Consider the following 21750-nt stretch of genomic DNA (forward strand, 5'->3'; position numbering starts at 1 on the left):
TGTTGAGACATTCTGCTCTTTAAGGCTAATCTCTGATCTTTGATGTCAAGAATGGTGGATACTAATATTTGTCTGCTCAGCAATCTTTATTGCATTTAAGTAATTTACCTTCTCTATTTCATTTGCTCCAAAAAGACACTCAAAGTCGAATCAGGAGATGAGAAAAGAAAAAAAAAAAAAAAAAAAAACACCACCATATAGTTATTTGAATAAGAAAAGTTTTAAGTAAACAATGATAAACTATATCAGGGCATTGGAGTAACAAGAGATCAGCTAATAAAAAAATAAAGACAACTCTGGATAACTAGGAATAACAGATACGAGAAGCACTACCCTCAGTGTAGTATATGGTCACCCAAAGCTTTAGAATGTGACCTTATTTGGAAATGGGATCTCTATGGATGGAATGAGTTACTTTAAGATGAGGTCATATGGATTCAGTTGCACCCTAAATCCAATGACTGGCACCCTTTAAAGAGGCCTTGTGAAGATGTATGCAGAGGAGTGCATCGTGTGAAGATGAGGCACAGATCCAAGGATGCAGCTGCAAGCCAAGGGCCGCCTAGAGTCAGTGACAGCCACTAAATCTAGGGGCTCCCCTTGTGGCTCAGTCAGCAAGGAGGCTGTCTGCAGTGCAGGAGACATGGGTTTGATTCCTGGGATAGGAAGATCCCCTGGAGAAGGAAATGGCAACCCACTCCAGCCTTCTTGCCTAGAGAATCCCATGCACAGAGGAACCTGATGGGCTACAGTCCATGGGGTCACAAGAAGCACACACAACTTAGCAACTAAACCACCACCGCCGCCACTAAAAGCTAAGAAAGAGACATGGGATAGTTTCTCTCTCAAAGTCCCCCCAAAGAAGCAATCTTGATGACACCTTGATTTTATACTTCTGCACCCTCAAACTGTGAAAGAATGCATTTCTGTTGTTTTAAGGCATCGAGTTTGTGGCAATATGCTATGGCAGCACCAAAAACACAAATCCACCTAGAACTGCAAGAGGATGGCAGAAGAAGAGCCCCTCCCCACCCCCAGGCCTGAGCTCCAGGCCTGTGGGGCGGTCGCGGCTGTGGATCACTGGACGGAAGCGCAGTCACTGTGATGCCTCGCCGGTAGAACTCACTGCACATCTGTCTTCCAGGATACCGGAGAAAGGGAAAGCCATGCACAGGTGGTAACTTGCTTGAAGCATTCTGCCGTCAAACTTTCCAAGAGGGTTGCTGGGGAAAGCTGCCAGGTGCTGAGAGCTGCTGACCGTTGTGTGCGGGAGGAACGGGGTGCCTGGGGAAGTTTCGTGCATGACAAGAGCTGGGCACTGGAGAAGCTGCTGTCTTACCAGATCTGGGTGCTGGCAATGCCAGGCACACGAGGTTTCTGCCAGGCAAGCATGACAATGCAGAAAAGGACAGCCCCTTCCTCCTGCAATACTCCTTCCATGCTTTCCACTGACAAAGCTTAACATGGTGCCAGGTGGCAAAGAGAATATATTTCCATAATATCTTCTAAAAAACCTGAATGAACCTTTTGGCCAATCCTCTGTTTAAATGCTCTGCCTCCATTTTCAAAGTGTGGGTAATGAATGTGATGAATTGGGAGAAACTGATAACTGGTCCAAGTGTCAATCCTGGTCTTTATTTTTTTGCACGCCCCTTCCTGAGCCATAGGAGTGAGCGCTTGGATTTTGGAAAACCAAGGACGGTACTGAAGTACCAAACCTCGAGAGAGAGAAATTCCTTTTTCTCTCTGTAGTGCTAAAACTAAAGACCGTGAAGCTGGGGTTGTTAAAACCCATCTTACATGATATACAGAGACAGTCTACCTACAAAAATAAACAGCACAGTCACAGACTCTATGGAAAAACACAGAGCCTTTGCCCTAATGATACCGTGTGTGTGTGTGTTAGTCACTCAGTCGTGTCCAACTCTTTGCGACACCATGGACTGTAGCCCACCAGGCTCCTCTGTCCATGGGATTCTCCAGGCAGGAATACTGGGGTGGGTTGTCATGCCCTCCTCCAGGGGACCTTCCTGACCCAGGGATGGAACCCAGGTCTCTGCGTTGCAGGTGGGAAGCCCTGCATTGAACAGGGAGGTCCATTGACACGACTGGAGCCCCTGGATCCAGCCTGACCTAAAGCTTCTTTCCCAAATTCCATTACAGTTCTGTTTTTCCATTGTTTGGGTGGAGTTTCTGACAGGTCAGCTAAAAGTATCCTAACTACCAGCTGTTAACTAGGCCACAGTAGGGCAGCCCTGAGCTTAAACTTAGGTGTGCTTTGTTTTTCAGAAACTAACCATTAAAATGCAGAAAGTTCCATGCCCCCCCCTCAAAAAAAAATTACAGTGTTTCCCAGTCAACAAGGTGTTACGATTTGAACAACCAAGTAGCCGCTTGCTTGCAGCTTTTGACACCTAGAATAACCTTCCCTCATTACCATGATCTTGCCTACCCTTTCATGAATATGCATGCCCCCAGGTTTAAAGCTTTTCTGGTCCAGCGCTTTGGGGAGACAGTGCTTTGAGAGCTATCTCACTGTCTCCTTACTTGTCACAAGTAATAACTGCCTCTGCTTTTATCAAAAGCACATGATGTTTTCATTTAAGCCAAATGACGGGGGCCCCATCTAATTTGGTAGCAGTCAGAAGGAGTTTCCTTGGCCTGGTCTCCAGCAAGCTGTATTTGGGGTATGTATGTTCTTTGGAACCAAGTGAATTAGGCTTAAATTCTGCTACCTCTACTTATTAACTGTCCCCTTAAGTGATCATCAATTCTACCATCTCTAAAAATGGATAGAGCTCTCTCATGGCATTGGAGAGGGGGAAAAAAAAAAAAAGAATGTTCAAATAATGCCACCTGATTCTCTTAGTTCAATCTCTTCATTATTGCATTGAAAATATCAACCTACACAGTAGCTGTATTGAACCATGCTTCTCCAAAAGGGTAAAAAAATACATATGTAGGAGATTCACCTCATACAAAGATGGACTGAAAAAGATCCTTCTGTAGATGTCGTTATGCAGTTCCTTCAATCCAGCCAGACACTCTTCACACGATGTTGAAAGCTCTGGCAATAAATACTCTTCCTTCTTTTAGGTCTCAGAAATTTGGAGAAGGACTTGACCACTGGATATTCTTAATCTTCACAAGGTTTTGAGCTATAGTAAGTCAGGAATTGGAAAATAGGATAGTAAGACTTGTATGTGTGTATGCCCTTTGTTCTGAGGAGTTTATTGACTCTTCAAAGGTCAAACAATCCTGGAGGAGCCTTTGACCTTTTGGCCCAGGCCTGTCCACAGCAGGCCGCAAGGTTTCCTCTCATGATATCCCAAATGTTTTCTTTTTCCCCCAATCTCCGCCATTGCATGCTTTAATGTTATTACCACATGGCTGTAAAAAATGGCCAAGTCTTCTCTCTGCACAAATCCAGACAGTTCTTGGAATGTAAGCCAACTCATTTGTTTTTTTCTAATTTCCTTCAGTGAAGTTGGACATTGGGGGCATTTAAAATCTAACCCAACCATGTCTAAAGTATAAAAATCCTGTTGCCTTTTATGTAATCAGCCAGTCTAATTATAAACTCTATAAAGTAGCTTTTCTTTTCCCCTACTCTTAAGAAACCCCTTAAAAGGAAGGGTTTGATTTTTAATGGCTTCCCTTTACAATTTCCTTACTGTGTTTAAGATGAAAAAGCTTTGACTAGTACGTGATAGTGTTTGCCTTTGCAGTTCTGCAGTAGTACCAACAAGTCTCTGGCTTTAAAGATAAGCAAAAGGACTTACTGGATTCTTGAGCAGTGATAAGAAAAGGAAAACAATAAAGACTTAAGCAACTCAGACGTTTTTCCTGCTTAGTTGCTAGAAGCCTCTTAAGGGGTTTACAGGAACTATACAAGGTGGAAGAGGTAGAGTGTCAGAAAGTTGTTGAAGAATAAATATATATATATATATATATTTGAAATGACATAATGAAAATAATTTCAAAATAATTAAGATCCTTATAAAGACAAAATACACCCACTCACCTTAAGTCTAGATATGGCATCCAAATTCATGTTTATGCATTTGTTTGCACATTTTTCTCTAAATTCCATTTTTAGTATTGGGTTTAAATTAAGTCACATAAGTGCGATCTTTTCTTGTTATTTTTAAGTCTATTCTCATAATTTTTATTAAAATAAAAAGGCTTTCTTAAAGCATTAAGGAATATGTAAATATCATTGAAAATTGGATACTGATATTGATATATTAAATTATATATATAATAATTATATATAATTAAAGAAATTTATAAATACTATATGCAAGGTAAAAAGAGAGTTTGCTAGTTGGGGGGAATCATGCTGTTCTAATTGGAAGGGGCAATGTGGAGAGATTACAATGTGGCAAGATTACAAGATTTAGTCGTGCATATTTGAAAGTAAGGCATTCCAAGCAGAGGAGGTCACAGAATTTAAATTAGGTGGGTAGGTAATGGTCATATGGTTCTGGGTAAGATTAGATCACCCACTAGTTTGAAAATTCTGGAAGAACAGACTGTTTATCCATGTATCTTTGGTGCCTGGCCACATGGCATGTTATCAATCATTCATTTAATGAAAGAAGGTAGGGCAAATGAGTAATAGGATTGGAAAGACAGGCCGAGCCAGATTGTAACACCCTGAATGCTAACCTAGAGAGTGTGAATTTTACTTACATGTGGTAGGGTCATCTATGAAACTTTTATCAGCAAGGGCGTATCACAACAAGCACTTTAAGTTGGGAAGGTTCATAGACCAACGTGTAAGATACCAAGTGTGAGAAGAAAAGTGTTAGTCACCAGCACATACATTTTTATATGATGGAGGAGAAAGGTACTTAAAAAGCTCTGGGAGAGTAAGATGATTAACAGGTTGTTTTTTTCCTTATAAAAGTGATTAGAAAAGGGTCAGAACATGTTTGCTGCACTTGGATGGATACCAGAATTGAAAAGCGGACGCTGGGTAAGCTGAGGATCAGAGACATTGGCTGTGTGCTCACCATGTGCCTTGCACTGTGTTTTAACTGCACTGTCAGCTGACTTTCACAACAACTCTATGAATTAGATAGTAATATAGTCTTCACTCCCGAGGGAGGAGCACATACTATCTGAAAACTGCCCAAATCACAAAGCCAGTAACAGGTGTAAGCCCTGGTCTAGGGACTCCACTAGAGGACCATCACTGTGTCTTATCTGCCCAATTATCCTCATTACTATTCATCTCCTCAACCTTGGCTGATTTACATAAACCCTCTGGGTTTTAGTTTCTTCATCTGAAAATGATAGAATTAAATTATGTCTTACCTCCTGTTTGGCTCAAATACTCTAATATTCATTAGTGGATTCTAAAGCTTTGGAGACTAATTGTGATTGCTAAAAAATATTTTCCTGTGATTCTTCATTCAATCCCAGTGTATGCAGTCCCAGTGCAGCATCGCTGCTAAGTCGCTTCAGTTGTGTCCGACTTTGTGCAACCCCATAGATGGCAGCCCACCAGGCTCCCCCGTCTCTGGGATTCTCCAGGCAAGAACACTGGAGGGTGTTGCCATTTCCTTCTCCAGTGCATGAAAGTGAAAAGTGAAAGTGAGGTCGCTCAGTCGTGTCTGACTCTTCTCGACCCCATGGACTGCAGCCCACCAGGCTCCTCTACCCATGGGATTTTCCAGGCAAGAGCACTGGAGTGGGGTGCCATTGCCTTCTCCATGATTAATTACAGCACTAATCACTCTGAAATGGTCTGGATTCCCTTATTTCTGGATTTGGGTAGACTGAAAGTTACAAAAGCAAAGTAAACCTCATGAGAAGGAATGGAAAGAATAGAAGTGGAAAAAAATTTAAAAAAATAAAATAAAACAGAAATGAAGAGGAAGGAAGAAAGGAAATGGAAGTCCTAGAGAAATTAAACATCTGAATAACCTCAGCATCCTTAGCATATTCTTAGCATATTCAAAGTTGAAGAACTTCAGAGATTGGGCAAAAATTAAGCCATACACTTGCGGTGACTTCCTGTTGCCCTTCGCATGGCATGGAATCATCACCATGCCATTGTCACCACCATTATGTTTACCCTTAGTATCGTCACCATCACTGTTTTAGCCTCTTTTGTTCTTTGAGAGCTCTTCAGATAACATTTCCCACTGATATTTTCTCTTCTTCCTCTGTCTAGGTGTCTTCTATTTCTCTCTTTTTTCTTAAACCTAATGTAGTTTTCCTGTATTTGTGTCAATTGAGTGGAGGCATTTAGGGAAGGCCTCCAATATACTGATTTAAATCTGACTTTGCTTCATTTTAAGGATTCCAAGCTGTATAATTTTTAGGCTAGGTTTGTCTTACCCTCAAACCCTAGTTCTATAGAACAACAATTTTTGCTTTTGCATGGATGCATTATTTCTAAAATGTGAAAATAGAATTTAATACCTTCCAAAAATTTCCCTTTTCCTTGAGTTGCCCTGAAGTCAATTTTAAAGCTAGGTTTTTCTAAATTGAAGACCTAGCATCTCAGGAAATTTCAACCTTTTTGGAAGAAGAATGGAATAGATGATGGGATGTACTATTTAGATTATCCTTTAGTACTGGGTCATTTATTCCCTAAGCTGCTGACAGTACATCAGTTGAATCCTTCCTCTTTCTCTAGGAATTTTCTCAGCCCAAAGGGGACCTTGGAATCAGCTTACTTCCAATGGCTGAAGATCTCGTGGGGATACAAGGACACAGACTCCTTGCCTTAATTCTTAAAGCTCCTTCTGTCCAGCCTGCCTGCCTTCTGCCTTCCACAGGTGGTCTTCCTCAGAGCAGTCTCCAATACACCTTCCACACACCCATTTCTGGCTCCAATTCTGTTTCCTGATCAACCTGGCCAGCAAGGATTGAAGACTTGAAACAGACTCTAAAGTTTCTGGTTTTCATTTGGTGCTGAGAGCAAAACCACAGAAATTCAAATGCAAAGGGATTTTTTAAAAAAAATATGGTGGTCTGGCTGAGAAATACCACTAGTCTTTGAAAAGAAATGCCTCCTGAGGTTATGTAATTTTATAGGATAAATGCACTTACTTGTTCCAAATGAGGTCTTGAAACTTACTGGATCATCTGAAGTGACATTGAAAAACAAACAAGTTTTAATGCCTGCTCATCATTAATCCAATATCCCATAAAACCAGTATTGAATATGTTAGCGGTAAGGCTAGAGTTTATTTATGAATGAGTAAGATGAGAGCAAACACTCCCAGGCTGGACTGATTCATCTTGTTTGCTGAACTCGAATAGCATAGCCTCAAATTACACCCGAAGATAACCTGAACTTTGATGATTTTCACCATGAGGTTTCAATTAATTTCACAAAGGGCTGTTTCCTTGAAGGTACAAAATGTGAATGCATTGACTGCAAATAAGTTTGCAGCCACTGAACAACTGTGAATGAGAGACAGTCAGTCTGTTTCAAGTTGGAATTTAAAGGTGACTTCAAAGTATTAATCCTAGTATTTTGTCTTGCAAATTAGACCGACAGAAATTTATTTCCTTTGACTTTGCTAAAACTACATAGACATATGAGCTTTGTAAAAATAAAAGACTTTTATATTCAAAAGTAAAGAAGAGAAGTACCTATCTTTCAACATTGCTTGCTCAGTTGTGTCGGTCTCTTTGTGACCCTGGGGACCCTGTGGAGCTTAGCCTGCCAGGCTCCTCTGTCCATGGGATTCTCCAGGCAAGAATGCGGGAGTGGGTTGCCATGCCCTCATCCAGGGGATCTTCCTGACCCAGGGATCGAACCTGCATCCCCTGCATTGGTAGGCGTATCCTTTGCCACCATATCACCTAGGAAGCCTTCAGTTTCCTCATCCGCTGCCATATGCCCGTCTCTCTTTTCAGGAGTCATAACCTGCATCTCCAGGCTTTCTAGATGTCTAATTTGAAGAGGCTTTCTAAGATCTTCCTTCAAGATAAAGACTCACGTAAGAATTTTTAGAACTCACTAAGAAGGATAAACTACCACTTCAAAACTCACAAAGATAGAAATGGAATATGTTTATTTGGAAATAAAAAGGTCTGTACCTTACCATATAAAATAATAAATGCACTTAGAATTCTTCAAAAGGCAGCAGACTCAAGAGGCAGTTAAAACTATTCCTTTGCAGCTCAGGAATGGAGAAATTTTTACTCACAGCTGATGCTGCACCTCAACCCTTTGAGACATCTAGAGTTCTGTCTCAGTTTGTGCACCTATACAAAATAACTGCAGAGCTTTAAAAACGTATGTGCATGTATAGATAGCAGTCAGATAAGACTGGGATAGATCACATATATAGTGTTCTTGTCTCTAAGCTCATTTTATAGTTTTAAAACATGACATGTTAACATCAAATTGCTATTTTTTTTTTTTTTCCTGCAGAGTAATCCTGACATTCTTGTCCCTTCCTTTCCCCTCACCCTAGGCTAATTATTTTAAGATCTGGCCTTTGCTAAAGTAAACAAGCAAATGGGGGTGAGGCTATGTGGAAAGGGATTTTATATAAAACAGACATTCTATTTTTAGGGAGAGGAACCGCGGCATCTTTAAAGTAGCCCCGCAAAGGTAAGATTCTTTAAACAGTGAAACAAGGGAGGTTACAAAGCGAATAAAGGGAGAAAATCAACAAGAGTCAGCAGTGGTAAAGAATCTCCTGCCAATCCAGGAGATGCAGGAGCTCCAGTTTTGATCCCCGGGTCAGAAAGATCCCCTGGAGGAGGAAATGGCCACCCACTCCAGTCTTCTTTCCTGGAGAATCCCATGGACAGAGGAGACTGGCGGGCTACAGCCCATAGGGCGTAAAGAGTAGGACAAGACGGAGCGCTGAGCATGCACGCCAGAGCATTTACTGAAACAAGACGAGCCTGAATTGAATCACAGAAGTAGCTAGGAGAGGGGAGCCACCCCAAAGACACGTGTTGGGCAGCCTCATGACCCTGGGCTGTTTATGGGCGTCCTCATCAACCTGGGAGTCTCTTTGCAGGCTCCACACAGGATTACCGCTGATAAGTCATGACAAGCCCCCAGTGGAAACCCAGTCAGCGAGAAGGGCATCACCCCTTTTGGTGCATGCATTCACATCACTTTGGCACTTATTATTATCATTTAAATGTAATCTCACCTTAGAAGGAAAAAAAAAATCCTATTTGCTGCCGACTTAAGCCTGACAAAGTAATTGAAGTAACTTATTAAAGCTTCTAAATGAGAGGCTCCAGATAGAGGAGCTGAGCTGGCAGCCTTGCAGGGTGAAAACATCACATGCCTACCTTGGCGACATGAGCTCGTTAGACTCCGGGGAGTCACACACACGTGCAAACACACACACACACATGCACACACAGAGGAAAGAATAAGAAAAGAATAGCAATAAATTCCTCTGAAATTCCAATAAATTCCAGAGGAAGGAGCCAGGTTTCATGTCCATTTTTCTAGATACCGCTCCACGTCTAGAACGGAGTCACAATATCATAGTTCAAGCCACAGCTATTTACCTTTCTTACCAACAGCAATCTGGTAAGTCAGGCAGAAGTGAAAGAACAAGGAAAATACTGATCACTGATGCATGCTCAATAAGGTTCGCCTTTTTACTATCCCATGTCTTTAGCCCACCAGGCTCCTCTGTCCATGGAATTTTCTAGACAAGAATACTGGAGTGGCTTGCCATTTCCTCCTCCAGGGGATCTTCCGGACTCAGGGATCGAACCCATGTTAGCTGTGGCTCCTGCATTAGCAGGCGGGCTCTTTCTGAGCCACCTGGGAAGCCCACTGATTACTGATAAAACCTGTTATATACAACTGTTAGCTAAACATATTACATTCTAGGAATTTTCCCTTTATCCATAAAAAAATATTTGTCTGAAAGTGTCCATGTGGGATTAATCTAGGACCCCACAGATATCAAAATCCAAACACAACCAAGTCCCTTTTATAAAATGTAATAGTGTTTGCATATAACCTATGTGCAAACTCCGTATACTTTAAATCATCTCTAGATTACTTACCATGCCTAATATAATGTAAATGATATGTAAATAGTTGTAAATAAAATGCAAATGTCATGTAAATCATTGCCCAAATGCAACAAATTCAAGTTTTGCTGCTTGGAACTCTCTGAAAAATTTTCCCTCGCCTTTTCCCATCCATTGTTGTTTAAATCCGTGGATGCAAAATCCATGGTTATGGAGGGACTACTGTAATAATAATTTTGTCTGCTTCATCCTCACTAAGTAAAGTGATAGCAGAGACTGAAGGCATGTAAATACCAGAGTGACCAGTTACTGGTCTTCCAGAACACTCGGGGTCTCTAGGTATGTAGTGTTTGCTGGAGGGCAGGGGGTCCCCTAAACCTGGGCTCTCACCAACCAGGGACATAGCTGCTCCATATCAGCTCCCTAGACTGAAGTAAGGGAAGGATGGAAACTCTTGTCACCTGTGGAAAAGCAACCTGCGGCTATGTGAGCAACTCTTTCTTTCCTCTTGCAGGTGGAGCATGAGGGTCATTTCTAATATCTTTAAAATGCTCATCCATTGTTAGCATGCCATTTCTTTATCTCTCAGACTTTGAAGGTGGTTTTAAAATCACAAGGTAACAGCTCTTCAAATATGGCTTTTCCCCTTTCTTGTGTAAGTTTTTCCAAAGTTAGATTTTCTTGTCTTGACCTTCCTGCTCAAAGGGGCATTTAATGAGCCCTGTGGAAGGTGAAATAAGTGTCAAAAGATCAAATGACATATATGACTTGGGTGCCGACCATCTGTAAAGTGGCATGTGTAGCACAATAGAAGTTTTAAGATCAGTCAGAAGAGCAAAGAAACTAAAGCTTGGTGTATCAGCCAGCTAGGGCTGCTGTAACAAAAATACCAGAGGCTAGGTGACTTTAATAATAGAAATTTATCTCCTTATAGTTCTGAGGACTAGAGGTCCAGGATTAAGGTAGCAACAGGGTTGGTTTCTGGTAAGACCTTTCTGGTTTGTAGATGGCTGCCTTCTGGGTCTTCACATGACCTTGGCTCTGTGCACATGTTGAGATGCAGGGAGACAGAGAGAGAGGGCACGCAGATGTCCCTTCTTTTTATAAGGACACTGTTCCTTTGGGATTAGGGTCCTACCTCTACAACTCATGAAATACCTATTTTCATTGAGTTGCTCAGTCATGTGTGACTCTGTGATCCCATGGACTGTAGCCTACCAGGCTCCTTCATCCTTGGAATTTTCCAGGCAAGAATACTGGAGTGGGTTGCCATTTCCTTCTCCGGTGGATCTTCCCGACCTGGGGATCGAACCCAGTTCAGTGCAGTTCAGTCGCTAGGTCGTGGACGACTCTCTGCAACCCCATGGATCAAACTCAGGTCTCCTGCATTGCAGGCAGACACTTTATCCTCTGAGCCACCAGGGAAGCCCTATTTTCATTAGGTAATTAAAATAGCTTTTATTGGAGTACAGTTGCTTTACAATATTGTGTTATTTCCTGTTGTACAGCAAAGTGAATCAGCTATATGCATGCATGTATCTCCTTGTTTTTGGATTACTTTCCATTTAGGTCATGACGGAGCATTGACTAGAGTTCCACGTGCTATAAAGTAGGTTCTAATTAGTTATCCATTTTATACATAATAGTGTGTATATGTCAATCCTAATCTTTCAATTCATCCTACATTCATTTTTCCCCCTTGGTGTCCAACATTTTTTCTCTATACATGTGTCTCTGTTTCTGCTTTGCAAATAGGTTTGTCTTGTACCATTTTTCTAGATTCCATGTTTATACATTAATATACACATTGTTTCACTCTGTCTGACAGTCTCTAGGTTCATCCACTCTCTACAAATGGCACAATTCCATTTCTTTTTGTAGCTGAATGATATTCCATTGCATACATTACCACATCTTTTTTTTATTTATTCTTCTGTTGATAGACATCTAGGCTGCTTCCATGTCCTGGCTATTATAAACATTAATGGTGCTACACTAAACTTTGGAGTTCATGTATCTTTTGGAATTATTGCTTTCTCTAGGTATTTGCTCAAGAGTGGGATTCATGGATCATGAATTTTCAGGCTGTTTTTTTAGGCACTCAGTCATGTCCGACTCTTTGTGACCCCATGGACTGCAGCACACCAGGCTTCCCTGTCCTTTATCATCTTCCAGAGCTTGCTGAAACTCATGTCCATTAAGTCAATGATGCCATCCAACCATCTCATCCTCTGTCATCCCCTTCTCTTCCTGTTTTCAATATTTCCCAGCATCAGGGTCTTTTCCAATGAGTCAGTTCTTTGTATCAGGTGGCAAAAGAATTGGAGCTTCAGCTTCAGCATCAGTCCTTCTAATGCATATTCAGGATTGATTGGTTTGATCAAGAGTCTTCTCCAATACCACAGCTCAAAAACATCAATTCTTCAGTGTTCAGCCTTTTTTACGGTCCAACTCTCACATCCATAGATATGGTACCTCTATTTTTAGTTTTGTCAGAAGTCTCCACACTGTTCTCTGTAGTGACTCTTTGAGTTGACACTGTCACCAACAGTGCAAGAGGCTTACCTTTTCTCCACACCCTCCCCAGCAATTATCATTTGCAGATTTTTTTGGTAATGGTCATTCTGCATGATGTGGGGTGATACTTCACTGTAGTTTGATTAGCCTTTTTCTAATATTAACTGATGCTGAGTCTCTTTTTCATGTGTCAATGACTCCTAAAGCCCTGTGCCTGCACAGTCTTCTCCCCTCTTCTCTCATCAAATAGGCAAATCTGCAAGAATATGGAGCATATTTGTAAAAATATCCACATCCTATCCCTCTAAACTGGATCTGTCCCCATGGGAACTTTTGTGTGCTCATTTAACTGGAGGTAGGTCTGGCAACGTGGCTAGCTGTGGGCAATGTAACATGAGCACAGGTTTTAAGGGTTATGTGTGGTTCCACCATCTTTCTTTTTTTTTGTCTTTCAGAGGAATGCCAACATCCAAGGCAAGCCCTGGTCCTTTCCCTGGATGCCAGCAGGAAGAAAAAGGCCTGGAGCAGGGCCCGCCTTAGGCCTTGAGCAACATGAAAAGGTGGTAAGACAGAAGCTTTCATTGTGGTCAGCGGAAACTAACAACAGTGTAACATCTCCTCCCACGAAATCCATATTTTGAGGGTTTGCTAAGTGCAGAAGTTTGGCGAGCATCACTTTCTTGATTTCACAACAACTGTTTGAAGGGGTTATGATAATCTTCCCCCGCTCCTCAGGAACCTGAAGTACAGGGAAGTTATCTAAAGCTACACAGCCAGAAAGCGGCAGAGCCAGAATGTAAACAAAAGGCTAGCTGATTGTGAAACACAAGCTCTTAGTCTTTTCCATGAACATTTGATTTTGAGTAAAAAAATCATCATAATAAGCACCCTACGGTTAAAGCTAGTATAGGTCCTGGAAGAGACTGAGAAGATGGTGTGATAGTGGCTAATCCCATATATCAGCACGAGGCATCTTTGCTGCTCCCTGCTTGGGTTTTTCGTAGAAGTACCTACAGTCCCTGCGAGAGGGTTTTGACATAGGCCCAGGCGGCGATCCCAGCATGGGTGGCCAGGGCCTCAGTTTTGTTTGTTTTACAATATGTTAGAACATTGCCAGCTAACATTTTTCAACTTCTTTTTTCCCTTTTCAGTAAAACCAATTCCAAATGTTTGAAATGCTAAATGGTGGGAAGAACTAAGAGTAACCAGCAGGACAGACTTTCTTTTTTTTTTCTTTTTATGAAAAATAAACACTTTGAAGAAAAGCAAGATTCATCTCCTCACTCTAGCAGGGAAGAGAGGAAGGCAAGCCATCACCCATCCTGGACATCATGGTAGAAAAAAAAGGTTTGTTTTGGGAGTTTTTATTTTTCAAGATGTCTTTAAATATTGGAGAGATGAAATTATAAATGATGTTTAACTTATGATAGAAAGTAACCTGAGTCCTTTGCCAATAAAGGTCTGTCTAATCAAGGCTATGGTTTGTCCAGTAGTCATGTATGGATGTGAGAGTTGGACTACAAAGAAAGCTGAGCACTGAAAAATTGATGCTTTTGAACTGTGGTGTTGGAGAAGACTCTTGAGAGTCCCTTGGACTGCAAGGAGATCCAACCAGTCCATCCTAAAGGAGATCAGCCCTCTGTATTCATTGGAAAGACTGATGTTGAAGCTGTAACTCTAATACTTTGGCCACCTGATGCGAAGAGCTGACTCATTTGAAAAGACCCTGATGCTGGGAAAGATTGAAGGCAGGAGGAGAAGGGGGCGACAGAGGATGAAATGGTTGGATGGCATCACCGACTCAATGGACATGGGTTTGAGTAAACTCCGGGAGTTGGTGATGGACAGGGAGGCCTGGTGTGCTGTGGTCCATGGGGTTGCAAAGAGTCAGACACAACTGAGCAACTGAACTGAACTGAACCTGAGTCCTTATTAGTTAGGAACCTCTTTAGTTGTAATAACAAGAAGTCAATCCAATTCTTCCTTCCTCTCTGTATCTCTGCCCTTTGCTGTATTACCCTGTGAGGACTGTCTTGTTACTGTAGATAGGATCGACTTTCTTCATTGACCCATGGGGCTTGCTTTGCCAACAACCGGGGGAAGTACTAATATGCCAGCTCATAACATAAACTAATGCCCAAAGCTCAGCTTCTCTGTACACCAGTACCGAATCAAACCTCAGAGATTGAGTTTTGATGAAGTAGAAAAGGGTAGCTTTAGTACTTTGCCAGACAAAGGGGGCCACAGTGGGCTAATGTCCTCAAAACCATGAGTCCCACTTGGGAAAGATAGAGAGAGGCTTTATAGTAATTGTTCAAAGAGGCATTGATCAGCTTGTGGACATCCTTCTGATGGGCTGATGATGAGGTAAGTCAGAATCTGCATCATCAGTCTCCAGGCCCAACTGCTCTGGGGTCTACATGCTTGTGGGTGGCATACCATCAAGGACTTCTCCCAACTGGAGGGGGTCTCAGTGCCTGCAAAACAGTTCAAAGATATTACTGTGTGTGTCCCTTGATGGGGGAACAGGACTTTGCCCCAAGGCTGCCCTTGACTGTTTCTCCCTGGCCTCACATCCCCTGCCTTCTCTAATTAACAGTCTCTTCAATCCATCCACTGGGACTCAGGAAATGTTGTGGAAGCTGAATGAGGGCTGTTTCCTGCTATCAAAGAAATGGGGGAGGTGAAGGCCTTGTACCCAGGAGCCCCACAGGGCCTTGCATGGTATCAGAACCTCAGGGAGTCTTCCTTATTTTATTTGTTCTCTTGACTCCTTCTCCTTCCATGAGAAAAACATGCCTGGGCTAGCCTGTTGACACCAGAAGGAGGCCAAGAACAGGAGGAAACATGAGGTACACCCAACCAAGCCCAAACCAGCTTAGTGCACTCCTGGCCAACCCGCACACTCTCAGGGTAGACAATTGCTGATTGCTGCTTGTTCCAGAGACAGTGTAACTGTTTATCATATAATAGTAGCAGATTGATGGACCGATTCAGGGCAGCTTCAGTGAAAAATGATGTTTATGAGAGTGTAGAAATGGAGTCTATAGAACCTGAGGGAGATCAACTAAATTGGACCTAGAGAAGTGTCAAGGCCATAACCCGAACTTGAGAGGCAGAGCTAGTGGACTTCATGTGGCTCTGTATGTGTCTCGGTCTCAGTCAGGCACAGTTCCTCAGAAGAGTCCATCTGATCGGCCCAACCTGATTTTCCGGGCCTCCTCGTATCGAGCAGCATGGCCTCTTGGCTGTGGCCCTACTCTATGGCAAGCAGTTCCAAAACGCTAGAGACTGAAATGATGACTGGAAAAGGGTCCCACCTAACTTATTTAAAGTGAAGGAAAAATGTAATCGTTCCCAAAGTTTGGCCCAGAGCCTAGTTTTTCTTTTCTTTTTTTCCTGGTGTGGTGTGTAATTCAGTGTGTTGCCTGAAGGAACGGGTTATGGAATTCTCCTCAAGATGCTTCAAGTCAAGGACACACAGGAAGAGACTAGATCATGGCGCCCACCTCAGAGCCCACTCTCTGTGAGCCGCTCTTCGGCAGACTCCCAGTGGCCACCAACAAGCAGCCTCACAGCTAAAGCCGTGCTTCACCTCTTTCTGCCTGGAGTTCTATTCCAGCTTCTTACCTCAGCTGCTTATGAATTCCTTGAACACAAGGCTCTGGTGAGGCTCTGTCCACACCCATTTCATAGCCCGTCTACCAAAATTTACCTCATGTATTAGTCTCCTAAACCTGCCCTAACGGATTGCTACAAACCGTGTGGCTTAAGACACAGAAATGTATTCTCTCACTCTGTCAAGGTGTGAGACACTTGTCTCAAGGTATCAGAGGGCCACCCTTTCTCCAACGTCTTCAGGGAAGAATCAGCTCCGTGCCTGCCTCCCTTTTTTTATCTGGCTATGGGAGTTCTGGACCAGGAGGTGGAGCCTGTGCCCCCTGCAGTGGTGGAAGTGTGGAGGCCTAACCACAGGAGCACCAGGGGAATCTCGTGGCCTCCCTCTTCAGTTCTGACACTGTCAGCAGTCCTTGGTTTGCCCTGGCTTACAGATGCGTGGCTCTGACCTCGGTCTCCTTCCTCACGTGGTGTTAACCCCTCCCGTGTCTGTGTCTCTCTTGTCTTCTCTTATGAGGACACACGTCATATGACGCCAAGGGTCCATTCTACTCCATATGACCACATCTTAGCTAATTACATCTGCAAAGGCTCTATACCCCAATACAATCGCGTTCTGAGGTTCTGGGAAGGATGTGAATTTTGGGGACAGGGAGCTGGAGACACTGTTTCAACCCAGTGCACCTAGTATCAGCTCAGTTCAGTCGGTCAGTCGTGTTGGACTCTTTGTGACCTCATGGACCGCAGCACGCCAGGCCTCCCTGTCCATCACCAACTCCCGGAGTTCACCCAAATCCATGTCCATTAAGGCAGTGATGCCATCCAACCATCTCATCCTCTGTCGTCCCCTTCTCCTCTTGCCCTCAATCTTTCCCAGCATCAGGGTTTTTGCCAATGAGTCAGCTCTTCACGTCAGGTGGCCAAAGTATTGGAGCTTCATCTTTAATATCAGTCCTTCCAATGAACACCCAGGACTGATTTCCTTTAGGATGGACTGGTTGGATCTCCTTTCAGTCCAAGGGACTCTCAAGAGTCTTCTCCAACACCACAGTTCAAAAGCATCAATTTTTTGGTGTTCAGCTTTCTTTATAGTCCAACTCTCACATCCATACATGACCACTGGAAAAACCATAGCCTTGACTAGATGGGCCTTTTTATGGCAAAGTAATGTCTCTGCTTTTTAATATGTTGTGTAGGTTGGTCATAACTTTTCTTCCAAGGAGTAAGCGTCTTTTAATTTCATGGCTGCAATCATCATCTGCAGTGATTTTGGAGCCCCCCAAAATAAAGTCAGCCACTGTTTCCCCATTTATTTGCCATGAAGTGATGGGCCCAGATGCCATGATCTTAGTTTTCTGAATGTTGAGCTTTAAGCCAACTTTTTCACTCTCCTCTTTCACTTTCATTGAGAGTCTCTTTAGATCTTCACTTTCTGCCATAAAAGTGGTATCATCTGCATATCTGAAGTTATTGATATTTCTCCCGGCAATCTTGATTCCAGTTTGTGCTTCCATCAGCCCAGCGTTTCTCATGATGTACTCTGCATAAGTTAAGTAAGCAGGGTGACAATATACAGCCTTGATGCACTCCTTTTTCTATTTATAGAATACCAAGGAGAGATAAGAAAGCCTTCTTCAGTGATCAATGCAAAGAAATAGAGGAAAACAATAGAATGGGAAAGACTAGACATCTCTTCGAGAAAATTAGAGATACCAAGGGAACGTTTCATGTAAAGATGGGCTCAATCAAGTACAGAAATGGTATGGACTTAACAGAAGCAGAAGATATTAAGAAGTGGTGGCAAGAATACACAGAAGAATTGTACCAAAAAGATGTTCACGACCCAGATAATCATGAAGGTGTGATCACTCACCTAGAGCCAGACATCCTGGAATGTGAAGTCAAGTCGGCCTTAGGAAGCATCACTATGAGCAAAGCTAGTGGAGGTGGTGGAATTCCAGTTGAGTTATTTCAAATCCTGAAAGATGATGCTGTGAAAGCTCTACACTCAATATGCCAGCAAATTTGGAAAACTCAGCAGTGGCCACAGGACTGGAAAAGGTCAGTTTTCATTTCAATCCCAAAGAAAGGCAATGCCAAAGAATGTTCAAACTATTGCACAATTGTACTCATCTCACATGCTAGTAAAGTAATTCTTAAAATTCTCCAAGCCAGGCTTCAGCAACATGTGAACCGTGAACTACCAGATGTTCAAGCTGGTATTAGAAAAGGCAGAGGAACCAGAGATCAAATTGGCAACATTGGCTAGATCATCGAAAAAGCAAGAGAGTTGCAGAAAAACATCTCCATCTGCTTTATTGACTATGCTGAAGACTTTGTGTGGATCACAACAAACTATGGAAAATTCTTCAAGAGATGGGAATACCAGATCACCTGACCTGCCTCCTGAGAAATCTGCATGCAGGTCAGGAAGCAACAGTTAGAACTGAACATGCAACAACAGATTGGTTCCAAATAGGAAAAAGAGCACGTCAAGGCTGTATATTGTCACCCTGCTTATTTAACTTATATGCACCTAGTGTAACAGCATCTTGATCTCTAAAGGACTCTCAGAGCTGATCAAGTCATACTGTTATCTAGCCAGTAATTACATCTTTCTCTTTTAAATATCTTTCATTAATGGAGTGCTCAATTTCTTGGAAGTCTGTTATGTCTAAGTTTTCTTGGAAGTCTGTTATGTCTAAGTTTTAAAGAGCTGTTCTTTAGAAATTAGTTCAAATACCCACCAATAAAAGTTTAGATAAATAATGTGGGCTATTTTCATAGAAGGGGATCTTGAACAGTCATTAAAATTATGAAAACCTATAGTTATTGACACCTAAAACTTACACAATGAATTGTTCAATAAAAGGAAGATTGTAAAGCACAGTTTTAACTAATTAAACAAATTAGTTTCATTTATTTAGAGATACAAGTGCATTTTAAAATATGAAACTTATAAAGAGTTGACGTTATTTTTGGATGCTGAAATAGAAATGGGCTTTTTTTCCAAATATTTCTATAGTGACTGTTTTTTGTTTATTTCAAAAATGATGAAGTATTTTTAAATGATTGTTTAAAAAGGATGTTATTCTTTATTTTGATTAGAAATATTCTTTCCAATAACTTCCATCATCTCTCTGCTCAGTCTATGACTTCAGAGTATTGTGAACTAATATCTTATTGACACTTATAAAAAAATCTCCAGTAAGACATTATTTGAAAAAAAAAAACAATTCATAAATTCTAACATGGCCTCATTTCTTTATTTCTCTACCTTAAAAAATGCAAGATCTTTAGCCTATGAATGAAGGAAAATAAATGAACAAATTATCAAAGACCATTTTTGACAGCACTGGCTTCTATTATTCCTTTTAATTCCTACCAATTTAGTAAGTGGTGTATAGGATATTTTGTTTGATTTTTTGTCAGTGATGTCATTAAATATCTTTTATCAAAATCCCGTGGACAGAGGAGGCTGATGGGCTACAGCTCATGGGATTGCAAAAGAGTCGGACAGGACTTGGCGACTAAACAGCAATTGTGCTGATTAATCATTTTATGTTCCTTCTGTGAATTACCTGTAGTCCAGTTTTGCTCTTTAAAAAAAAAAAATGATCTGTAGGAACTATAAATGTATTCTTTATAATAACCCTATCTTTGAGGTACAGATAATTTCTTATAGTCTATCATTTGGTTTTTATCTAAGTCTTATCATTTGAACTTTTCACTGTCAGACATAAAAGCTTGCAAATATTTTCTTTAGAGTTTCTACTATTCCTGTGTTGCTTAGAAAGAACTTTCCCATTCCCCAAATCACAGGTCGTATTCTCTTCTATTATCTTCTGTAAGTGTACCTTTATTTTAAAGGCATAGTGAACAAGGTAAGAAAGCTATGGCAAAGCCCCTCAGTCTTGCCAGTTTTCTTGTCACGTCTTCAGAGTTTTTTACTCATTATTTCACAAGCAGTGAGTGGACAGTAGTCATCTGAGATTTAAAGACCAGTAAGTCCCCCAATCACAAAGAGCTCACAAAAGGCATTGTGAGATCCTATTTGTAAAATATTTTGGTCATTTTCACAATTTCCCAGTTGTTCATTCCGACTTGAACTCACTTTCAATAAGACGGAATTTTGAGACCATCTTTGATAAGCCATTTCATTAGGGAGATTGCATTCATTATTATCACAATCTATATAAACCAGGTCCAAATGAAAGAGTTTGTATAAAATATTGCCACCTGCAGTAGATCTAGACCAAGTGTAATTAGGATTACCATCATACATAATAATGGAGAACTTTTTCTGAATAATGGCCATGACCTTTAACAATTATTTATATTAATGCTTAGAGCAGTCTATAGAGAAGAAATTATTAAATTATTACATCCATTTTTCACACACACAAAAATGAGGCATATAAGGTTCAATTTGTCTACAAATTGAATAGCTGGATCAAAGCAGAGTCAGAGTCAAATACACATTGCCTACTGGAGAAAGCAAGTTATACTTATTTTAGGTGGTATATATTTAAATGATGATGACAAAGTTCAGACAACACCATCAGTAATGGAGAGATGGCGCATCTGCAGCATTTCATGAACCACGTTATCCATTGGTGAGTATACAGGGTTCACACTTCCCTACTGAGAGTCAAATGGTGGCAGGTTACAGGAAATTACTTTGTACAATATAAACGAAGGAAGAGAGAAATTAGCATTTCAAAGCTGATATGCGTCTGAGAGGGAAATCTCTAGGACAGATCTGAACCATGCTGCAAGAGCTGCTGACTGACATGCAGTGAAATAAACAGGCACAGTGGTCCTCAGGGCCTTCTCCCGCAAGATCATCCCAGTCAAAGCACCTCCCCACTCCCTTCCGGCAACCTTGCCCCTGCATTCTTTCACCTCCCAATCCAGGCACCACCGTGCTCATGAAGGCTGGGCACACCCATGCTGGATACCTACGGATCATTTCTCCGCAATCTACTGAGGACTGCTTTTACATTTTTGATGATTTATATGTTATATATATGTAATTCTTATTTTGTAAAACACGTACCCATACATCTCCTCATTTAAATTCTCCAGGTAATTCATCACCAACTCGATGGCTATGAATTTAAGCAAGCTCAGAGAGCTGGTGATGACAGACAGGAAGGCCTGGCGGGCCGCAGTCCAGGGGGTCACAAAGAGTTGGACACGACTGAGCGACTGAACCGAACTGACCTGAGGTAATTCTAGCAAAGGACAGAAAGAAAAAATGATACTTTCATTTTACAGGTGAGAAACATTATATGAAAATTCCTTTATCAATGAGGAGGCAACAACTTCTCCAACCTCATGTCCTAATGCAAGAACCTTGTCGGCAATAGTCCCAGGATTACTTTGTGAAATCTCTTTGCCTTTGGTCCTACTGTTCCTAAAATACTTCCCACCAGAGCTTCCAATTCTAAATCCTTGTCGTTTTCTCATTAGAAGACAGTCTGTTGAAAACACACACACACATGCACACACATGAGTCTGTTGGAATATATGGTTTTATTTACCATAAGCATCTTCAATATGTGACAACTCCAGGAAACACACTTTAACTCCACACTTTTAATTTTAGCATAATTTCAATCC

The sequence above is a fragment of the Odocoileus virginianus genome, chromosome 6 (assembly GCF_023699985.2).
Source record: "Odocoileus virginianus isolate 20LAN1187 ecotype Illinois chromosome 6, Ovbor_1.2, whole genome shotgun sequence".
In the NCBI taxonomy this organism is placed as follows: domain Eukaryota; kingdom Metazoa; phylum Chordata; class Mammalia; order Artiodactyla; family Cervidae; genus Odocoileus; species Odocoileus virginianus.